The sequence below is a fragment of the Phodopus roborovskii genome, unplaced genomic scaffold (assembly GCF_943737965.1).
Source record: "Phodopus roborovskii unplaced genomic scaffold, PHOROB, whole genome shotgun sequence".
Taxonomy (NCBI): domain Eukaryota; kingdom Metazoa; phylum Chordata; class Mammalia; order Rodentia; family Cricetidae; genus Phodopus; species Phodopus roborovskii.
Genome location: NW_026126540.1, coordinates 5,578,852 through 5,603,788, shown reverse-complemented (window position 1 = coordinate 5,603,788; position 24,937 = coordinate 5,578,852). Strand labels below are relative to the sequence as shown.

At 36.9% G+C, this 24,937-nt stretch overlaps 1 pseudogene; it reads left to right on the top strand.

Moving 5' to 3' along the window:
- Window positions 1-8,528: 8,528 nt before the first annotated feature.
- On the top strand, window positions 8,529-9,312 carry LOC127232938 (proteasome subunit beta type-5-like; annotated as a pseudogene).
- The last annotated feature ends 15,625 nt before the right edge of the window (window positions 9,313-24,937 follow it).

Below are 24,937 nucleotides of genomic sequence, written 5' to 3'. Positions count from 1 at the left end.
GTAATGTTATAAGAATATCTCATGCTATAGTAAATACTTATTAGAAGAGCTCAGGCATCAGTGGTTTCCAAATCATTCATAAGTCTCTAAAATGTAGCCATATTGAATAATCAGTGTTCTAGGGCACAGTAGATGTTTCTGTTATTAAACAAACAAAACCAAGGTGTTTGAAAGGAAGGCTTAGTTCATTGGATCATTTAGGTAGGATTGTAAATTCCCACCTGCATTGGTTGAAGAACTATGTCATAAAACTCCAAATATTCATTGTCTCATTATGTAACTTACTAAGACCTTGAGATTCAAGAAGAAACACATAGCCAGGCCATGATGGTGCATGCCTTTAATCCCTGCCTTGGGAGACAGAGGCAGATAGATTTCCATGAGTTTGAGGCCAATCTGTTTCAAAACGTGGGTTCCAGAAGAACCAAGAGTGTTACATAAAGAAACTCTCAAAAACACAGAAGAAGGCAGAGGAGGAGGGGGGGAGGAGGAGAAGAAGAAAGACTTGTATTTGATCTCTGTCCTTGCCTCTGGACATAGAAATTCTTAAGACATTTGTAAATAGAAGCATTAGGAGAATCTTTTGTACTAGTAGTTGGTCTTTGTCTCTGGTTTCTGACACAGAGCTTTTTAAGACCTCTGTAATTTCCCCAGTAGCAGATACTGCTGGCAGAGAGCTTCTAAATCTCTGGGATTTCCCTAGGTGGTAAGAAATCTTGTAACAAAGTGACTCTTGATGGGCTCTCAGATAGCCTTAGGATGGAAGCTGGTAGCCAAGAGAGTCAATCATGCTATCAGAGGACTGGAACTTTCAGTTAAGACCTTAACATCTCAGGAGAGGAGAAAGACTGAAGAATCAGCCAATAACAATAGGCAATAATGTAATCAATAATATCTATTTAATGATGCCTCTAAACCAACTTTGAAGGATAGTGTTTGGATAGCTTCCTTGATAGCTGCAGGCATGGAGATGGATTCATGGTTGCAGAGGTAACTGAAGCACTGTGAACTTCAGTATGCCTTGCTCTGTACAAGTCTTCTAACAGGCCTTTCATTTACATCCTTCATAACACTTTTATTAAAATATATAAATATAAATGCTTCTCCAAGTTTGATGAGCTATTCTAGCAAATAAACCAGACTAGCAATTTAGTCACCTGTGCTAACTTTTTGTTATAACTAGTGGGTTAGAAATCCTGGGTTTGCAGCTGGCATAGGCAGTGGAGGTAGTTTCATGGGATCAAATCCTCTGCCTATGGGATCTTATGTTATCTCTGGGTAGATAATGCCAGTACTGGACTGAATTACAGGATCCACAACTGGATAATTGCTTAGTGTGTAAGAAACACTCATATGAATGCACACACAGAGACATATACAAACAGACATACACACATTTGATGTCATAAAAATTATTCTGTATGGACTATGAGTATAGGCAAATTGCTATTTTTCAGTACGAATTTTAAAGTTGATATTAGGAGTCCCAACATGCTGTAGCACATTACAGACATAGCAATCAAGGCCAAGATAGGATGTGCAACATTCATAGTTAGGACTCAACTTAGAGATGATGTTGTATGTTTCTTTATGCTTCACCAAACCACTGTCACAGCAGTGAGCTGATACCTACCACTACTGCAAATCCTACCTCATTGCAAGCTTGCTAAGGGTACCTATCATTAGATTTCATATCTGGCCCCTGAAAATTCTCACAGAAGAGTAATGAAGAAGTGAAAGACGTCTAAACACCTACAGAATTCCATTTTGTTCAGGACAGCCATTCAATCAACCAGGCTGTGTGTCTTTGACATTCTGATAACAGAAAACAATTCCTTTCTTTTGCAAGCTCTCTGGCATATCACTACCCACTTTTTTCATGTCACGTCCACTTCGATTTCAATTTTACCCTAGCACACAAGCACCTCAGTATGGTCAGTTCAGCAGCATATCAATGATGGGAAATTTAACAGCCTATAAAAGAGAGCTGGATGAAAAGGATTCCTAAATGCTTTTCAGTGCATCCATGCATCATCTGCTTTCAGAGAAGTGATATTTTTAAATCACCCACTCAAGCTGACACAGATTCTGAATGGAGAGGTCTGACCCTCCTATGATGATAAGTTCCAATGCCCATTAGTCTCTTTAATGCAGGCTTAGCATTGATGAAAGTACTTCTGTTGCTGCCTGGCATGGACAGATAGAATGCTTTCCCTGCAAAATAGCAGAAACTATTTTAAAGCTTTAACTCAATAGTTTAACAAAGCCCAGGACTGAATATATATATATATTGACTACACTATGCTGACTTCTCATAAAACTTCAAGGATGAGAGATTTACTATTATTTTTTTTAATATTTAGTGAAGGCCAGCAGCCTTTATCTTGATATTTTTGCTATCCCACCAACACTGGGGAGTTACTGATACATAAGTATTATAGTCAGTTGTGTGTGTGTGTATGTGTGTGTGTGTGTGTGTGAAGATTAAAAGAGAGTAGGGACAAATTAAAAGTTACTCTGCAAATTAGATAGTCCTCAGTGAAGCTTCAAAACCTGACATTTTTTTCATGACTTACTTAAATGTATTTAAAGGCACAGACAGCAAATCTTACTCAGAAAAAAGGATTCAAACAAAACACCCTTTCTTTAAAAATAGAAAATATGCTTCAAATGTATTTCTCTCTGAGTGCTAATAGATGTTTGGACTCTAAATGCTGTTGGTACTGAATTACTCTACGTTGAATCACCTAAATGTCATTTTTAAATTCACATAAGCACACATGCTTATCTCTTCAAAGTAATATGAAGTAACATACTATAGAAGTAAGAGTTTAATGGAACAAAATAAACAAAAGGCTCTACAAAAAATAAAAATAAATTATTAAATCTGTTTTGAAAAGGTACTTTGTCTCTTTTGGCTCTGAGAAAAGAGAGCTATCATACAACTACAAAAAGATAAATTATCCTTGACTATTCTTTTCTATTATACATATAAATGTATAAATAGCAATAGATTAGAAAAAAATAGATGACAATAAATGCACAATAAACAGATGAAGTATTTGCCTCTGCTTTAGCTATTTGAATTTTTGTCTTTTATTTATAGTTAAGATCCTTGAACTATAATGCCAACAATTTTTATATAAACTTAAATTCAGAAAGAAAATATTTTCTTTATTTTTATTTATATGGAAACATAGCCAGGAAAAAGAGAACACTAAATAAACTCAACATGTAGAAAGGATAAAGTTGAAAATATGCATTATATTTTCTAATTTTCTTTCTACTTTCTATTTGTTCTTTCTTTTTTTCTTTTCCTTTTTTTCCTTTTTTCTTTTCTTTTTTGGCTAGCTATAAAGTTGCTATGCAAATTATCTGAAGGATAATGATCCTCATAGGCTCATATGTTTGAATGCTTGGTCCCCAGTGGAAGTATTTAAGAAGAATTGGGCAGTGTGGCTTTATTAAGTGAGATATAGACTTGTTGGAAGAGATTTGTTACTGGGAATGCACTTTGAGGTTTCAAACGCCCACCTCAAGCTCTCTCTCTCTCTCTCTCTCTCTCTCTCTCTCTCTCTCTTTCTCTCTCTCCCCATCTCTATCTCTGTATGTGTGTGTCTGTCTGTATGTGTCTCTTTGTCTGTATCTCTCTGCCTCTGTCTCTCTCTCTCTCTTTCTCTCTCTCTCTTTCTCTGTTGCCTGTGGATCAGGGTATAAAGCTCTCATCTACTGCTCCAGTGCCTTGGTGGTGTTTATGAACTAACTCTCTAAAGCTGTAATCAAGAACACAAATGTTTTCCTTTAGAAGAGTTGCCTTAGTCATAGGGCTCTTCATAACAATAGAATAGTGACTAAGATGGAAACCAAGGATAATCTGGAACAGCTGAACGTTCTGCCTCTACCTCCTGAGTGCTGAAATTACAGGCTTGCACTACCATATCTGCCTTTTTCCCCTGTGATTTTATCACTATCTAATTGAGACCCAAGTAAAAGCATTACATTTCACTCTAGCAATATGTAGAATTTGTGTCTCAACTAAAATATTAAATATCTATACTTGTAAGCTCCAAATCAACACAGTGTTTTCCCAGCAATCCAAAGACACTAAAATAGAGATGATCTGATATGCCATTTCCAGACTGAAGTTAAATATTGCGAAAATTTGTCTTCTTATTTCAATGCTCACACTGTAAAGTGGTGTCTTCACAGAGGTCTACACCATATCTTTTTCACAATTTTCTGCCTTTTGTTGGTGACTTTGTTGTGTAAAAGATTTGTGACAAAGGGAAATGTGTTGGAAATGCTTTCTTTAGTCATGAGTCATATTGCAACTGTATATGAGTTCAGCATGTGTAAATCACCAACATATTCTAAATATTTATTGAAACATAAGCACATAAAGTAAAGACATGTAATAACTACTTGATAAGAATGATGGTGCCAACACAAATAGCTAGGAAGGGATAAATTTTTCTCCATCTGAGTGAAAATTGTGGATAAGCGTGGAGCAGTTTTTTTGACACTGATGGCCCTTGTTTCCCAAGGCTCAAAAGCTGAGCTAACTAACACTTATTTATTGTTCACTCATTTACAACTAGAGCTGGTGACTCCAAGCTCTCAGAGCCTTGGGCTGGTTCAAGGTACTCAAGACAGATGCCTGATTTTATGATCTTAAAGTACTTAAACCTAACATTTATAGTTAAAGCTTCTGAACTCTTGATGTTAGACCGCTCAGCTCTTTAATACTCTTCTAAGAGCTGGGCTTTCAGTCCTGTCTTGCCTCATGCCTAAGGCTCTTACATCCTCTCCTCTTCTATGGTCTCAGCATCTTTCAGTTTCTGCCATCAGCCATTGTCAAGAACTCTTCTGTTACATCCCACTATACAGATAAGTGCTTCTCTGATCAGAGAGTGCAGAACTCTGCTGCTATGTCGTCCCTGCCAAGAGAACTGTTACAGCCAGGACTGGAAGCCCTAGGGTCTACTCTGCTCTGAGAATGCAGACCATTCTGTTCTCCCTGTGAGAAAGTCTTCGGGGAGGCGTAGGTACCATTAAGTTGAAGTTTTTATGAACCTGGTTTTTTAATATTGGGGTAGAGGAGTATACACAGGAGAGAAAACCTCCAAACTAAACAAAAAGTGGAAAAACAGCTTCCTAATTAGGTAGAGGAAGGATGTATAGCATGCTTGCCCTCAGCCTATACCTCCACTAATCACAGGTTTTGCATGGAGGCCATTCCTAAGTCGCTAATAAAGGCTGACTGCATACTCTTTGCTGAGTCATTGAGGAGATGACTCACCCCAAAGTCCCAAGTAAGAACAGATACAAGTTCAAGGTTGTCTAGCATTCCCTAAGGTTTGTCTTGCCCAGTGGAATTTTCCAAAACCAGCATAAGATACCTGGTGAATCACAGTTTCAGTAGCATTCTGGTCTTAGTTGACCTTTTGACTAAAGCAGTGTTTCCTCAAAATGATGTATGGTGTTCAAGAGTGTGAAATGCTGATGAAGGATCTGTTTGCTCATTGCTCAATGTACTGAGGACAGTGTCTGCCAGTATCAGATTGCCCCAGCCCGAAAAGCTTTACTTGATTTGAAGAAAAAGTAAAGACTAAAAAATTTGTAAAATTGAAACCTGTCGATGTTAACATTGTTAATATAACTTAATAGTATTTAACTCCTAACCAAATACCCTTTAGAAGAATTGGCCACTTCTAATCTGTTTCAATTGTGTTTCTCACAGGTGATAAGAGGTATTTGTTAATTCAGTGTTCATGATGATTTAAAGAGTTTAATCACTGCAAGTAATGATAATAATGTGCATGACCCTGTCTTAAATATGTTCTATTTGGGAAAGTTAGTAAAGAAGTGTTTTATATGAAATACACAAACACAAAAGAAATAAGTATTAAATGTCAAATTTTAAATCCTATGCAGAGAATTAAATGGAAAAGAGAAAGATGGAGACTGGGAAAAAATGGGGGTGCCTTGAAATGAGATGGTTAGAAAAAATCTTTGTAGGTATGATAACTCTCATGCTGAGATCAGAATACCTAAAAGAATCCATTTCTTTAAAAAAAATGTAGAAATAAGTTGGGCATGGTGGTACATTGCAGTTTTAATCCCAGAACTCAGGAGGCAGAGGCAGGTGGTTCTGCATGAGTTTAAAGCTAACCTGGTCTAGTTAGCAAGTTCCAGAACATAGCTAGTGCTAAAAGAGAGACCCTGTCCCAAAAAATAAAAACAATAATAACAATAATGAAAGAGATGGTTAACTGGGGTATCCAGGCTGAAATAACAACAAACATGAAGATATTCAATTAATGAAATTTTAATACTTCCCAGGAGCAGAATGGACATCAGAGAAATTGAAATTAGAAATTAGGAAGCAGTGAAGTGCAGAAAGTTTTTAGAGCCACAGTAATCTTTTAATACATTAAATATAAACAGAATCTGTGGTCTCAATTATGTAATTTGTTCTCTTTAAAAGCTGTGTTAAGAATTAACTGTAAAAGTGTGATAAAGAAACAAAAAGAGAAAGAAGATGACATAAAAGCACCAGATGAGAGATAGTATGACAAGAACTGCAGAAGTAGAGGTGATACATGAATGGAATCAAGATGCTACTAGCCTGTTAGCTTGGTGTCATTTTTAATGGGACTCCTAACAGTGAGAGCAGGTACACCTCTGATTCTTTTGCATGCTCTTGGGACTCTTTTCCTCCTAGCAGTTTGCCTTTTCCATCCTTTATCTGGAGGGTCTTACTTTGTCTTATCTATCTTGTTTAGACATGTTTGGTTGTTATCTCTTGGGGGCCTGTTCTTTTCTGAAAAGGAAGGGAAGGGAAGTGGATCTTGGAGAGAAGGGGGGTAGGGAAGAGCTGGGAGGAGTGGAAGGAAGGGAAACTGAGAAACTGTGATGGGGTATATTATATGAGAGGAGATCTATTTTCAAAGCAAAAATATGCTTCCAGAATGTATGAAGGGTAAACAAAGGGAAATTCACAGTATATTCAAGCTGGCCTGGGCCATTAGGAGGACTAATATAGAAGAGAACAAAGTTAGATAAAAACCATGGGTTCTATTGGCAAAATCTAGAATATATTTGGAGCTATAAATCTGGAGTCCAGTAATAAAGCTATAGCTAGAAATATAAATTAAGTATTGTTGTCAAACAGATGACATTTAAAGCCTGGATGTATGATTAACCAGCAAGAGATGGTTGGGATTCAACAATCAACTCTTAGGTAGGGCAATATGAAAGACAAACATACAAGAAAAAAATATCCACAAATCCTAAGTTCAAATGGGAAAGCAACTATGATTTAAAATTAACTTTCCCATGAGTGTGAGATGACTGTTTTAAACTTAGGTGGCTTCATTAGAAAAGGTTCTATAAAGAATAGAAAGTGACCATAATGCTAGAGCTATCTTGGTTTGCTAAATCTTGGTCACTATGAGTATTTAGCATGTTCTTCTATAGATAATCCAATTTGTTCTTAGAATTTTATATGGGGGAATATAGGGAGGTTTTTGTAATTTCCTTCAGCTGAAAAATATGTAAAATGAATTAGTGTGCTGTTTTTGGTATAAGCAAATTATTCACTGTCATAAATTGCCTGGGATCTTTAATTGTCAAGCAGTAAAAAGAAACAAAGCAATGGAGGTCATCTGCAGGATCCATAGCCACAGCCCATATGCTGTGTTTGGTCCCCTTAGACTGATATTCTCAATTGTTTTTGGCAGCTGACATTACCTATTTCTAAATTAAGCAATAAAATGCTGAAATGTGGCCACAGTTGCAGATGGGCGAGAACAACAAACTTAATAATAATTTTGCTTGCTGTTTATTCCTCGTATTATTATCATTGTACAACAGAACTTAGGGGATTTTTATTCATTTTAAATCATTTGTTGTTATAAACAATGGAACACTAGGCTTACTGCCATCTACTGCAGGCACGGCTTGGAGCTAGATAAAGAAGAATGTAATGCCCTCACATAGCAACATTTTACTTCCTGTTGAAACTAAATGTAACCTACTAACTATCTTTTAAAGGAAAATACCTCCCACCTTTATGCCAAAATCTTCATGTGGCCTTGCTCTGCCACCTATCTCCAACCAACACAAACTCAATTTTGTTTAAAAGTCTTTGTCCTTCACTTTTCTCTTGCATATCAAGAATCATTGCTAATTCATACCTCTATTCTCAGCACCCATTATAGTGGCCAGTAATTTTCAGGTACTCAATAAATGTTGAAATAAAATAGTACCTTTAATTAGAACCCCTTTGATGTTTAAACCCCTCCATGTTAAAAAAAAAAAGTGTAGTTAATTTATTAAGAATATTATGGGTTTTTGTTGTGGTGGTTTGGTTTGGTTTTTATAGTTAACATACTTTTTAGGACCGTTGACACACAGAACCCCTAATTTGGAATAGTTGCTATCTCAAATACTTTGTTCAAGAGATGGTGACAGGCTAAGTGCTAAGTGTGCAATAAAATTCAAAGCATTGAATAAGACTACTATATATGACACTGACCAGCGTATTGGAGCAGTCGATGCTGGTGAACCGGCACCACTTTCTTTTTTTTTTAATGCAAAGGTCTGTCAGATCTGCCGGCCCTGGGTCTAGGAACTCCTGGTAATGGGATGAGTCTAGCCACACCCAGCCGGGGTGTCCCAGAGGAGCGAAAATCAAAATGTTTCATGGAACCACCTCCTGCACTTCAAGTTTCCCCATGGATTTTTGCCATCTGATTCCTGGACCACAACAGGTACTTCTATTGCCTCCTAAGCAGTGAAGGTAGAAATAAATCATTACCTTCTGCAAACCACAGCTGGGGGTGCAATGGATTGCAGCTTCTGGGAGCAGTTGTTGGTTCAATAATGTAGAATCTATGAGCTTCGAAATAAGGAGCACATCTCTGTTGCAGGAGCCTCCAATCTTCTTGCTAACATTGTGAATCAGTACAAAAGCATTTACTGTCCATGGGAACCATGATCTGTGGCTGCAATGAGAGAGACACTGACCTCTACTATGTAGACAATGAGGGGAACCTCATCTCTGGAACCATCTTCTCTGTGGGTTGTGGCTCCATGTACATTGATGGAGACATGGGTCAAGGCTACCCCTATGAACTAGAAGTGGAGAAGGATTAGGATCTAGCCCACTGAGTCATCTACCAAGTCACCTACAGAGGTGCCTACTCCTGAGGTGTACTCAACCTCTACCACATGTAGGAGGATGGCTGGATTTGTGTCTCCAGTGAAAGTGTAGCTGATTTACACAAGTATAATGCTTCTGCCCTCTGAAGGAAAGTAGGTTTGGCTCTTTGTTCCTGTTTGGGTGGCTACCATTGGTTATAATAAATAATAGCACCCCATTCCATAGTGAAGACCATAATAATTTCACTATCTTTTGTAAAGCTCTGAAGCATTGGTGTGTGTGTTAGCACTCGATGAGCTCCTGACACATTAGCTGCTTGTTTGACTCTCTTGGATACTAAAATTACATCACTTCTCACCTCAAAACAATAAAATAAATATTTTATAAGAGATAACTATGTAGAAATTTAAAATCACCAAGGCAATTCAGATAAAACTGAAAATTAACATATTCTAGAGTCATAGTTTCTTAGAAGATATATATATATATATATATGTTCAGAAGCATTCTTTATTGAATACAATGATTAAGTCTTGCTTGATCCATGTGATATACAGCACCTAAATTGAGATCTGATCAGAGGTTAACAAAATCTGTTAAAATTAATGAAATAATAGCTAATTTTTTTACTAAATGGTTCAGCTCTTAAGAGAACCTGCTATGTGTGAAGAGGAGCTGAGTTTGATTCCAAGAATCCACTTAGTAGCTCAGAATTTGAACTCAATCTGAAAAGTAGAAATATTGTTCTAAAATCACCAATGTGCAAAGGTCCAGAATTGAGAAGAATTACAACAACCCATGATTTTAATACCCTTCCAGGTTAGTTCAAAAACCTAGGCAGATGTTATAAGGCATCTCAATGTTTATCAGTATCATCTAAAATTTGTCCAATTTCTGCTTTGCTTTGAGGCTCATAAGGAAAATGTGGTATGCACATGGATTGGGCAATGGAGACCATGTTATTCATGGTAGTTATCTTCATCATTTTTAATGGTTTAGAAGGAGAAAGCAGGTCTTCTTTATAGATGGGTGTCACCTCCACATGGTGTCTGTATGAGACTCTATTTAGCCATTAATGAGGAATCAACTCAATATTAGAAACAGGGATGATTCTCTTTCCTCAAGGTATATAAAAGGCTTGAATGCTTGTTCCTTTCCTTGGGCAAAACATATGTAGCTGTAGCACAGAATTAGAATTTAATTACCAATCGAAGGGGCGTGTTTCCCTATCATCCATATTATATTGGGGCTATATTGAATGGCAAAAGAAAACGACTTGCTTCTTTATGAGTTCTTTTGAATGCAACCAATTGGATAGCCAATGAAGGGAAAGGTTGGGTTCTTATCTATAGGTAGAAAAAAAACCTAGTCAGTGTGTTATGCAGCATTCCTCCATCCTCTCAGGCTGCCCTTCTATAACAATTGGGTGTCAGTACCTCTGACTACTAGGTCTAACTATTAGACATAGTGTGAACACTTATTAGCCTCATCTCAGAGGCTACAGTAACTGGATTATATAATGACCATGTCCTCCCACCTCTGTTGTACACCTGCCTTTTGTGATTCTTTATCTTCTATATCTAGACTGTCTCCTGAGATATCAGTAGCTCAAGATGGCTGTAAACAATACTTTGTCCCCTCTGAAAACTGTGATTCCTATTCATGAGTGATACACACCATGTGTTGGAGAGTCCTATGGATCTGTCACTTATGTGCCGTCTGGTTCTGATAACAGGTAAGATACCAAAGACAGGAGACACAGTTACAGGGGACTATAAATTTCCATGGGGGAAGATTTCTAAAGTTTGCATATAATTGTCAAGATGTATAAAGAGAAGACAAGAAATGATTCCTCATATGTCATTCTCCTACAGGGGTGGGGAGAGGCTTTAATTACCACCAAACAACAACTTTCAAATTACCTGGATGGCTTGACTAACCAGTACCATGTCCTCTTGCTTATTCTCCCCAATGTTCCCACCTCCATGTTTTAACCTTTAGAGAACCACAAAGCTGCTATAAATTTCACAGGCACACCCACAGAAACCTATATCTTTCTACCAGCTGGGTGCTACCTCCCAAGGGCTCCCTGGCCTTCAATATAGTGCCAATGACTGAGAAGTAAGCATTCAAATATGAGTTGGTGGGGGAAATAGTAGATTTAAACAACAGCATTAAAGACCATTATTTTCATGCACAAATGCTCACCTGAAGTATTTATAATAGTTTTATACATAGGGAGAACTCTGCAAAGAGGTCAGTGAGCTGCAAAACATCCATTGTTAGAAAATGCCAGACTCCTTTTCTCACCTATTAAATGGAAACTTCACATCACATAATCTAGAAAATTCTTTCTGATCTTAACTTCACTCTGTTGAAGTCACCGTACCATAATTTACCAAAAAAGAAAGAACAGAAGGAAGGATACAAGCAAGCGAGGAAAGAAAGAAGGAGAAAGGGAGGGTGGAGGAGGGAGGGAGAAGAAAAGGGAGGTGATGAAAATGAAAGGGAAGCGATAGAAAGAGGAGGGATAGAAAGAGGAGGGGAAGGGTGGGGAGGGGAGTAGGGAAGGAGAGAAGAGGGGAGGGATGAAAGGAAAGGAAAGGGAAGGGAAGGGAAGGGAAGGGAAGGAAAGGAAAGGAAAGGAAAGGAAAGGAAAGGAAAGGAAAGGAAAGGAAAGGAAAGGAAAGGAAAGGAAAGGAAAGGAAAGGAAAGGAAGAAACTGGGTTTAAAAGAGCAAGGGCACAGAGGAAAGAAAGCTGAGAGGCTCTTCGATTTGAGAGCACTTGTCGGTTCAGGGCAGGCTGCCTCCCTGGCATCACTTCAGACTTGTTCAGAAAGTGTATTCTGTGCCTGTGATGATTGTTTAAGGGAATTAAAAGGCCACTTTATCTAGAAATAGCAGTAGAAGAGATTCTAATGGAAATGATGACAAAAAACATATTTTTATACATGCACTTTAACTTTTTGTTTTTTCACACAATATATTCTGATCATGGCATCCCCTTCCTTATCCTTCCAAGATCCTTCCCTCCACACCATCCTTCAAACTCTATTCCTTCTTTATCTTTAGAAAAGAATGGGAATAAAACAACAGAACAAAAACAACAACAAAAAATCAACCAAAGAAAACACATACACAGGTAGTTACACACACAGGCACAGATTCAGACACACAAAACTTATAAAAACAAAATCAGAATCCATAACATCAAACAAAACATTAGTGAGGTTAAAAAATATGACCAAGGAAAGCAATATAAGACAGGAAAAACATCTTCAAAAATACCACTGAGTTCATTTTGTGTTGGCTATCTACTGTTGGGCAAGGGGCCTGCCTTTAAGTGTGGTCTGTATACTCAGTGAGACTAAGTTTTCTTTTACAAATAGTTACAATTTGAAGATAACTTCTTGGTTAGGGTTGGGAGCTGATGTTCCCTTCTCCTTCTAGGCACTGGAGCTCCATTAGGATTGGACTTGGTGCAGACCTTGTGAACACTGTCACAGTCCCTGTGAATTCTTTCATATGTACACCAGTTCTGTTCAGTCTGGAAGAAGTTTCCTTGGTGTCATCTATCACCTCTGGATCTTTCAATTTCTGTTCAGGATTGTGTTGGGTTTTTTTTTTTTTTTTTATTGAAAGTAGGTTTTAGTCCTACAGTGCATTTTGATGATAACTTCCCCTACTCTAATACCTGTGTTGAAATTTTGATAGGGATTGTGTTTAATCTGTACATTATTTTGGGTAAAAATAGCCATTTTCATTATATTAATAATATCAAGCAATAAGCATGTGTGATCTTTCTATCTTCTGATGTCTTCTTCACTTTCTTTCTTCAGCATATTAAAGATTTTATTATACAAATCTTTTACTTGCTTGGTTAGAGTTATCCCAACTTGTTTTTATAGGCTATTGTGAATGATTCCCCCCCTCCAATTTCTTTCTCAGTCTGCCATTTGTATATAGGAAGGCTTCCGGTTTTTATGTGTTAATTTTGTATATGGCTAACTTGCTGAAAGCATTTATCAACACTAGAAGTTCCCTGAGGGAATTTCTAGAATATTTTTCCCAGAGAAACAAGACATTTAAGTATTCTCAATTAAATACTCAGAACAACTCCAGGAAGGAAAGCAATACCCACTCTTCCCATGACATATTCTTGGTGCTTTTAAAATATACCATAACAAACATCACTGAATCCTACAAATAGCTCTTGAGATAAGAACCAATTTTTTAAATAAATAAAAAAAGCTGAGGGCTAAAAGTTAAGCAACTTGTTCAATTGTCTTTATTTAGTACATGTTGAAAACAAGACCTGAGTGAAAATTTTGATCTAAATTTCCCTTCTTTGTAGTATTTACACACACACATAAAGAAATAACATTGCAGTGATATGAAAAAAAAATGCTTGGGTTTTGCCCCCCCCCATCTCCATGTAGATGACTCCTAAGTCTGCAATGGTAAGAGTGTCATGATCATTGCCTAGTGTCTGTGAACTTTTACATAGCTTAAAAATGGAGGAACTATGCCCAAAATACCTAAACATGAGATTTGACTTTTAGATCTATACCCCTGATCTTGGGAGCAACGGCAGGGGGAGTAGCAGGATAGCAACTATGTTAATCATTGGTAGACAAGTATTTAATTAATCATTCCTGTGTGATTATACTTCCATAAATTTCTCCAAACAGCAAAGTTCTCAGTGATTCTGAATTCATGAAACATTGAGATGTTAGGAGCATGGTACTTAGCGAAAAATGCAACCCAGCCTTTTGGTGTAATTCATGAATCTCTTGCACTGTATAACAATCTAATAAATAAAAGTAAAGTGTAGTTCTGAATTTTTTTAGCTATTCTTTGAATTATGAAATATAAGGAGGGAATGGATCCTTGCTATATACTCTGTTTGTCAGAACTACAGTTAAAAACTGGTATCTAGGTTAAGAGAAGTCTGTTTTTAACTAATTTTTATTTAAATTAAAAACACTCTTATTTTACATACCAATCCCAGTTATCCTTCCCTTGTATCCTTCCATTTCCCTTACCATCTCCACATCCCACCCTGCATCTACTCCTCAGGGAGGATGAGCCCCACCATGGGGGATCATCCAAGCCTGTCACATCATTTGGAGCAGGACCTAGGACCTCCCCCATGTATGTAGTCTGAGAGATTATCTCTCCATGTTGAATGGACTCCCAAACCCATTCATGCACTAGGGATAAATACTGGTTAGACTGACAGAGACCCCACAGACTGCCCCACGACTGACACCCACATTCAGGGATCCTGGTTGGGTCTTATACAGTTTCCCTGTCTGTCAGTAAGGAGCCCATTAGTCTGCACTTGCTCAGGTCAGCTGTTTCCGTGGGTTTCCCCAGCATGATCATAACCCCTTTGCTCATCACACCTCCCTCTCTGCAACTGCTCAGTAATTTAGCTGTGAATCTTTGCTTCTGTTTCCATCATTTACTGAATGAAGGCTCTATGATGGCACTGAAGGTATCTCACCAGTCTCATTGGAGGGGAAGGGCATCTAAGGTAGCCTCTCAACTATTGCTTAGATTTTTAGTTTGTGCCATCCTTGTGGATTTCTGGAAATTTCCCTAGTGCCAGGTTTCTCATTAAGCCCATAATGGTTCCCTGTACTAGGGTATCTCTTTCCTTGCTCTTCTTCTCTGTTCTTCCTCCAACTCAATCTTCCTGATCCTTCATGTTCTCTTCCCTCTTACCCTTTTTCCCTCCTCTTTCTCCTACTCCCCCCGCCCACCTTGCTCCCAATTTGCTCAGGAGCTCTTTTCTCTTTCTCCTTCTCAGGGAGTCAATGTATGTCTCTCTTAGGGTCCTCCTTATTTCCTAGCGTCTCTGGAGGTGTAAATTGTAAGCTGGTTGTCCTTTCTTCTATGCCTAATAACCACTTATGAGTGAGTAGATACCATGTTTTTCTTTCTGTATCTGGGTTACCTCACTGAGGATGGTTTCTTCTAATTCCATCCATTTGCCTGCAAATTTTAGGATGTCATTTTTTTTTAACCTCTGTGTAGTATTCCATTTAACCTCTGTGTAAATGTTACACATTTCCTTTATCAATTTTTCAGTTGAGGGGCTTCCTGGTTCTGGCTATTACAAATAATGTTTCTGTAAATAGTTGAACAGATATCTTTATGATACGAATGTGCGTCCTTTGGGTATGTGCTTAAAAGTAGAATTGCTGAATCTTGAGATAGATTGATTCCCATTTTCATAACAAATGGCCATACTGGTTTCCAAAGTGTCTGTACAAGTTTGTGTTCCCATCAACAATGGAGGAGTCTTCCCCTTCATCCACATCCTCTCCAGCATAAACTGTCGTTGGTGTTTTTTATTTTAGTCATTCTGATAGGTGTTAAGATGGTATCTCAGTGTAGTTTTGATTTGAATTTTCCTGATGACTAAAGATGTTGAGCAATTTCTCAAGTGCCTTTCGGCAATTTGAAATTTCTTCATTGAGAATTCTCTATTTAGATCTTTACCCTACTTTTAAATTTGATTATTTGGTGTTTTGGTGACTAGCTCCTTGAGTTCGTTGTATATTTTAGAAATCAGCCCTCTGTCAGACATAGGGTTGATGAAGATTTTTTCCCATTTTGTAGGCTGCCATTTTATCTTATTAACTGTGTCCTTTTGCCTTGTAGAAGCTTTTCAGTTTCAGGAGGTCTCATTTATTAATTGTCGATCTCAGTGTCTATGCTATTGGTGTTATGTTCAGGAAATTGTTTCCTGTGCCAATGCATTCAAGGTTACATCCCACTTTCTTTTATAAGAGGTTCAGTGTGACTGGATTTATTTTGAGGTCTTTGATCCATTTGGACTTAAGCTTTCTGCATGGCAATAGATATGGATCTATCTTCAGTCTTCTACATGACTGCATCCAGAAATGCCAGCATCATTTGTTGAAGATGCTTTCTTTTTTCCATTGTATAATTTTATCTTGGGTTATTAAAAAGTAAAGTCTGTGTTATTCTAGACAATGCATACCAGAATTTAATTGGTTTTTAGTGCACTTGATTGGTGTCTGGAAAGTAGGAGAATGGATTGGTATAGTTAAAAAGTTTATTCACTGATGTATGGCGAGCAATATTAGTTGGATTACTTTCTTTATGTCTTCTTAAGAGACAGTAATTTATTTGAGTTAACTTTGTCATTCAACTCCTCAGGGTCAAATATCTGTGACATTATTTAGAACATCTGCCTCAAATAAAATAAGGTTGATAATAATACCAGAAACTTAAAGCTTTCTTGAGTGTTAAATAAATTATTAGAACTAATTCACCTCCTTGTGGATGTACTGTACACATGCTAATTACATAGACAAAAAATATGAATGTTTTGTTTTGCAATATTTTTATGCTTACAGCAACCTCAGGATAGTCCAACAAGTACCCTTCCCCTCCTCTTACTAACAAAAGACCAGGGCTTGAAGAAACCAAAGAACTGACCCAAAATCGCAATGCAGAAAATGGCAGAGTTTGGATTTTAATCAAAATTCAGAAAAACAAATGTGTCTATGTTTCTGACGAACCACATTTAAAATAAGACTATATCCCAATGTAATTCATGAAAATATTATAATAAAGAGGGCCTGTGTTATCTCTCCTACTCTATGGCTGGTTTATATTAAACAGGTGCTTTGAGTCCAAACTGAAGCTCTGTCACATGGAGCATAAATCCCAGAAACTCATCTTCCTCCTCAGTGCATCAACCTTGTAAATTCAAAAAATCTCAGTAACAGAGGACAAACAAGATGGAAAAGGTTCACACGTTTTGATAACTCAGCCCGCAGTCATTAAAATCTATTCAGGTAAAATCCACTGACCCATCATCTATTTCTGAAAAGACTAAAAGATGGGCAGTGAAAACTACCAAAAGAGAATACAGCTTAACATAACACAAATGTCACAACTCTTAGATGGTCCTTTGTAAGTGTTAACATACAAATTTGAACTAAAGAAATTGCCAGGAATCTACAAGGATGACCCCAGCTAAGACCCTAAGCATCAGTGGAAAGGGTGACTGAAATGACCTTCCCCTGTAATCAGATTGATGACTACCTGAATTATCATCATAGAACCTTCATCCAGCAACTGATGGAAGCAGAAACAGAGATCCACAGCCAAGCACTAGGCAGAGCTCCCAGAGTTTAGTCAAACAGAGTGAGGAGTGACAATATGAGCAAAGTCATCAAGACCACTTTGGGGATACCCACAGAAAGCTGATCTGAACTAGTGGGAGCTCACTGACTCTGGACTGGCAGCAGGGGAACATGCATAGAACCAAACTAGGCCCTCTGAATGTGGGTGGCAATTGTGTGCCTTGGCCAGTCTGTGGGGCCACTGGAAGTGGGACCAGGGTTTATCCCTAGTGCTTGAACTTGATTTTTGGAGCCCATTCTCTTAGTAGGGATACCTTGCTTAGACTATATATAGCTCGGAGGGCCTTAGCCCTGTCTCAAAGTGATATGCCAGACTTAGTTGACTCCCCATTGGAAGCCTTACCTTCTCTGAAGAGTGGATGGGAGAGTAAAAGTGGGGGTATCAAGAGGAGAGGAAGGAGTGGGAACTGGGATCAATATGTAAAATGAGAAAAGAAGTGTTTTAAAATAAAAAGAGTAAATTTACTTTGAAGAAACACATAGCTTTAATTATAATGGCAAGGTTACTATAAGAAACACTTAACATTCAATCTGCTTGGTAATATGCTCTTCTAAAAAGTAACCATCAATATTACCCATCTGTGAACTTATCAAGCTACAATAATGAGCTTGGCAAGACATGTCCATTAGTGCAATAGTGGCACAAATGTTATAGAAGATAATCACATTCTGGTTCAATTTAAGATTGTTCCGCAAAATCGAATCCTTACTTAGCCCTATTACTGGGACCAAGAACTGTGGCTAGACAAATCAGACACAAGAGGGGAACCTACTACTGTTAATACTACTGTTAGTCTGCGACAAGAACATAATATTTAACAGATTCCTAACGATTTATTGTGATACCCAGATTCTGCATTGCTCATCTTATATCAGAGATACTTCTTTTTGTAACACAGGAACACAAAGACCCATAACATGTCAAGTTACAGAGAATTCATACAGACTATTCATTCCTTTTTTGGAATATCTGTGTCATACCCACCCTTCCTAAGGTTGTGGGATCATAGGGGATCGTCTTAAAAAAGTGAGTAAATGACTACAAGAGCCAAAGGCAGTGGATGGCTGCAATATTACAATGTCATGGAAGAGTGAGTGCATTATTATAACAGTCAAAGGCAGTGGATGGCTATAGTATTACAATGTTTTCCACATACAGTGAGAATTTGCACATATGTTCTTACAGTGATTGTTTAAGCACAGGACTTGTTCATCCTCAAAATAGACAAAATTACATCATGGGCTGGAACAAAGTCCCTCCTGTCATTGAGGAGCTGTTAGCAATTGATAACTTCTAGGATAAGGGAAGTCAGTTTTCTTTAAGAGTGTGGCCTGATAGCACAACTACATTTCAGTGGAGGGTGACACAACCAGAAATTATGGAAAGTATATTTGGACTTGATGGATTAAAAAAAAAAAATGAGGACACAAATTGGGTGAATAAGGAAGGAGGGTGAATGTAGAGAATGTTTATGGATGAATATGATTAACATACATTGTATAAAATTCTCAAAGTATTAATAAAAAATGATTTTAAATTACCCTCTCTCCTCCCAGATATAGGGGAGTGGGTATCAACTGCTATCCAATGATAGTTTTTATAATGTAAACTTCAAACTTTCAGGAGCCAATGGAACGAGCTACTTTTCAGAGGAAGGGAAAGAGAACAAACACTCAACAGTGACAAAGTTCTTTCTATAGGTCAGACCAATTAATATTCAGTCTCATACTGTACAGTTCCAGTGCAAAATGTACTCCATAAGTTCATGATTGTTAACACTTGCTCCCCAGATATTTGTTTTGTTTTAAAATGTTGGGGACCGTTTAGGAGGCAAGCCTCTCTGAAGGAAGTGTGACAGTAGGAGATGGCCTTGTTTGCTCTGTCTTCCAACTGCAAATAAAATATGAGTGACTTCCTGATGTTCATTGTTCCATGCATGCACTATACTCTCAAACTGTGACACAAAATGAATGCTTAATTCCTTAAGGTATTTTTATTTTTCCTTTTCAGGTATTTGGTCACAGCAATGAGGAAAGCAACTAAAGCAAATATTCAGGGCTTATCACTAAGCTAATTTAGACTACATGCATAATGTCAGTCAGTGACTGTTATTTGTGTTATTAGCTCTGTCTGGGGCCTACTTTATTTATTTACTCAGTTACATTCTTTGATCAATTTCCTTTTGTTTTTTAGTTTGAATTGGGTTTTCCTTATTTCGAGTCAAAACTATCTGATCACTCATTATTGATATAACTAATATTAATTGGGCACTCACATTGAATGGCAATATATTCTATACACAGGGACTATGTACAGTACTATCCAAAGCAGAGTTACTTCTTATGCAGGCTTTGCAAAAAAGTAAGACTTTTGTCAAAGCAGTTATAAATCAAGTTTATACTGTGTAAAATAATGTTAGCCTAGTCCTCAGTGTTTGCCATTTTGCAAGAAGAATTTAGTGTTCAAAAACTGAATGAATTAAGTGCTTATTTTGTAACTCTTATTTAATGAACCTCAAGAAACACAAACTTGGTTTTCCTAGACAGAATTAAGCTATCCATGTATTAGTTGAAAGAGAACAGGACTTCTACATTGCATAAAAACTTGGATACACGCACACACACACATTCACACTCACACACACACACACACATATATTCTCTGAAAAATAAAAAACAAAACATAATTTTCTGGAATATTAGCAAAAAATATTACTTTTAGGAAATAGCATTTCTGTGGTTATAATAGTTACAACCATATAAAAGTGCCAAGGAGTGAGAGTTTCAACATTTTTAATTAGTAATTTTTTAAATTATATATCATTGAACTCTCCTTAAGAAGTATGATCAAAGTGTTTAAGAATACAAAAGAAGCATATGAAAACTAATTAGTGCTTTTACAGCTACAACCTTTCCTGTTGTTCTTAAATATGCATTTAATAACTACCTTTTTGTGCGAAAATATGAAAAATAGCCCTTGGAGATACAGAGATGCAGAAACTTTCAAGTGAGCAGCTGAAGAATGCATCAGTTCAATTAAAGATTAAGTAATGCCTTGCCACATGTAAAATTTATTTAAATACCATGTGTTGAAATGTTAATATTTTTTCTTTTTCCTAGAAAATCTGAGTGCCTCTTTTCTTTTTAAGATACAAAGTTTCATAGAATTAAGATATAAAAATATTTCCAGACAATCAAAATACCCTAATTTCAGTGAAAACTAAATTTACAGTTCATCTCTGAGATAACAGCACACAAAGAGTTTTATCTTCTTTACTACCAGACATAAAGGCTGACTTTCTAAGATTTTATTTTTGTGTCAGGAGATCCACATGTTGAGTACTTCTCTCTGCTATGCTGAAGCATCTTGTCTTAAACTATCTTTATATACCACTTGTCACTATTAATGTCAGATACAATAGTACCAGATGCTCCTGCATCAGATAAAAATTCTCTGGCTTCAGATGCTGAGCATCCTATAATTTCTATACTACTTATCAATATCTGTCAATTTGACAGATAAACTCCATTGGTCTAAGTAGCAATACCCTTTTACAAGTACACATGGTACTTAAGATAACTTAATAATAATGGTCAGTAGCTCTTCCCCAATCCCTGACAGGTCTGTCCCCAGTGTCTTATAGACAAAAGTATAAATTCTCTAGTTCCATGGTGGATCCATGAAACAACACATCATTATTTTAAGCATTAAATGGCCTATCCCTTTCCTTTAAGTAAGTAGACTTTTCCAAAAATTCCATATAGTAATTCCACTTGCAACCCATTGGCAAAACTTTGCTTTCATGTCATGGATAATATATGCAACTGAAAATAGTTGTTATTAAAAAGAATGTACTCTGCTGTAAAGAGAATTTTCCTAGAAGAGAAGATTACAATTATCTGTGGGGTTCAGGAAAAATGTTTAAAGATCATTATTAGGGATTATTCTGGACTACAGAAAACCACAACAAATCAAAATGCAGAGGTGTGATGCCCAGTCCAATAGATACATCTACAAAACATGCCCATGCATAAGGCCCAGAAAACATTGCAGAAGCAAAGTCAGGGACTTTGCTATGAGATTGTGTCTCCTGGTAACATTAGAAGCTACATTCATAAAGTCTCATCAACATATCTGCCCAAGTATCAACTGAACTAAGAGGACATCAACAATATGCCAAGTTGCATAGGGAATAGCCCGTGAGACCTCAGCCCTACACACAGGACTACAGGCAACTGAACAAAGCTGAGGGCTGGAAAGATAGTCCTTCCCAGGAAAAAGCATGTCAGTTACTTGTCTAGTGCCAAAAGGTCAGCCCTGAAAACATGTAAGGAACATTATATGAGTTCAACAGGCTATGTTAGTACATATATGTGTATATACAAATGCATATATGCATACAATTGACATAACAGTTGACAAAAAAAGAAATGCTGATTTTGAAAGAGTGGAAAGAATTTATATTGAAGAGTTTTGAAAGCAAAGAGAAATGGTCAATGTTGAAATTAAATTAAAATCTCAATTTTTGGTACAAAGAAAAAAACCCAGACAATTAAAGAATATAACAATAATAGTCAAAGCAAAGAGAAAAAGGTGGGGATGCATAGATGACATTAGTAAGAGGGTACCTAAGAGGGGCTGGAGAGAGACAAGGCATAGGAAAAATGAAGTAATTCTATTTCAAGTCAAAACATAAAAATATTTTGAAATTTAAATAAGAATAGAAATAGTCAATAGCTAGAATATCTTATATACATAAAATTTTAGGGTTTGGAAAAAACACACATCAACAAGTATATGTGCCCAAGAAAGAGCAGATGTTACCTTGTTTTTATTGACAGAATTTTATTTTGGTCATAGGACAAGTTGTGCAATAGAAGCCAGTTAGAACAGAGTACTCCCATGTTATGAACTAATTCTTGGTACTCAGCTCTAATGTATGCACTGGAGTTCTAACTGCAAATTGAAAACATTACAGAACATGTAGCTTTGGAGAAGTAATTTAGCAATAAAATGAGCTAGTGTTATAATTAAAGAGACCTAGGAAGCTCTGTGCATTCCATCATTCAAAGACACCTATAAGAGGAGTTGTTTCTATACAAATCAAAAGCAAGCATATGAAGACGCCAACAGTATTGAACTACACCCTTAGAAGTCCCACACTAGGAAAATGTCCAGAGATATACTAGGATTACTGCAACTAAGAATCTAAGCAATTGGGAGAGGCTATCTTAAATGCCCTTCCCCTATAATGAGAATGATGACTACCTTATAGGCCATCCTAGATCCCTCATCCAGTAGCTGATGGAAGCAGAAGCAGAGACACACAGCTAATCACTGAGCTGAATTCCTAGAATCCAGTCTTTGCTTTGAAGGATTAAATTTATGTTGTGTGCAAGTCATCTATAATGTTTGGGTCTAGGATCCCAAACTCACTGCAATAACCATATATAGAGAAAACTATTGCGTGTGAAATAGAAGCAAAGAGAAAAGAAAGGATTTCTTTCTTTTTCTTGAACAATATAATGTGGATTATTTTTTTCTTAACCATTCAAAAGACTATGAAAATAAAAATCTATTAGGGTTACTAAAGCACAGGGAAGGAAGTTGATATTTTAATATTTGGTTTGTGATTATCTTTTCACCATCTATATAATGTCTAACCATGTGGAGAAAAAGATGTTAAAGCAGCAGATGAGTGCAGATAGCCCATGCCAATGTCAGCAATGAAATCAATATTATTTACATTTTGTATTCCACATCAGCAAGATGAGGAGAAACATACCTGATGTACCACTTTCTATCAAGCACTTTGTCCTATGAAAAGCACCAGTGTTTAGACTTGTGGCAGAAGTCGTTCCCAGGACAATCAAATAAATTCTTCCTTTGTACTCTCTCTTGGAGAACCTAGAGAGCTAAACGTGGAATTTTGCTTTCACTTGTGTCTGTCCTGTGATATGATCTCACTGGACTGTTCTAAGAGAGATTATCTGAAGAGTGCTTCCCTGTCTGAATACAAAGGCAAGCCCTTAGGAGGAAAATAACTTGTGGTTTCTACAATCTACATTTTGAACACTAAAATGAGATCTGTGGGAATCATCTCAAAGCCACTCATTAAGAATGTCTAGGTGGAAAAAAAATAATCTTCCTGACAACATTTTAAAAACATTGTACCTTCACTTAATTTCTCATTTTGTAATTGTTACTACATAAAATAAATAAATAAAATAAAACAGTATCTAATTTTCTATTAATTAAGTCCTCTGTGGTTTGCAGTAAATTATTTATTAAATGGAAAAGTAGATGGCTTGAACGCTTCCCTGACATGATTTCTAATTCTGAAGTCTACCCAAACCTTTGTACTCTGTTCCAGTGACTGCTTCCTCGCATCACCATGCCAACCCTGGATTTCTTCAATTTCTTCTGCTTCCTCACATGGCACCTGTACTGTAAGCATCAGTGCAGTTACCAGAATGTTGAGCTGCTGACCGGGCATTGACAGCCCTTGCATTGAGAAAACTATTGCTCCAACAGTGATCTAAACAGGAAGAAAGGCACACACTTCCTTCTGAAAACGTGACACTCACTACTTTTTCTTTTTTTATGGACTGGATTCCATGGCAACCAGGCAAGAGAGGCACACTCTTCCTCTCTCACTATTCCAAAGTGTCTGCTGGCACTGCAGAATTCACACACACAGACACACACACACACACACACACACACACACACACACACACTACATAATTACATACATCATCAGTAGATGAGACATGGAGATAACTTTATCTTTATCTTAGAGTCTTTATTTTTAGAGTGGATAATCTCCTTTCAAGGTGAAATGGGAGATATGTAATATCACATCAACAAGGAAAAGAATACTTGCCTAAATTCAAGCAAATCTTTTTTGGTAATCAAATGAGACAGAATTAAATACAATATATTCTCTAAATCCTTTGTTTTCTACTTTAATTTCCTTCACTGGATAGCATGCCAATTCCATTTCTGGCTAAATAATATTTAAGGGAGAGAAACACAAAACCAGGGAAAGTTCAATGATTTGCAAAGCATCAAACATCAAATGAATGATAAAGAGACCTTGGGAACTCAGAGAAAAATAGAGTATCAATGTAATATTGTTTTAATATTTAACTATTGCTAATAGGATGAGTCATAATTACTTTCTTAAAAACAATTCCAGCTGTTGTAGTAGTTCACGCTTCTTTTTTGAGTAGCTCTGTGACAATATCAGAAGTCCAAGATACTCAAAGCTCCTTAGACTACCTGAGGCTGGTGTGTGACTCAAGGATGGAGAAGTAATGCTGTTTGGACAGGGAACAGCTTTAGGGACAGTCTTCCTCAATGACCGTTGGCCTATTGCTGATCAAGTCCAGTAAGGAAAATGTTACATCTTAATAAAGAGCAGTGGAGTTGATGGGATATGTTTCACAGGAGGAGATACAAACATTAATTGTAGCAAAGTATACCAAGTATTCTCAAGAGATCATTATCATGTATTCTAACACAAGGACTCAAAGAAATTAGACTAGATTAAAATTTTCTTAACTCAATGAAAAGTC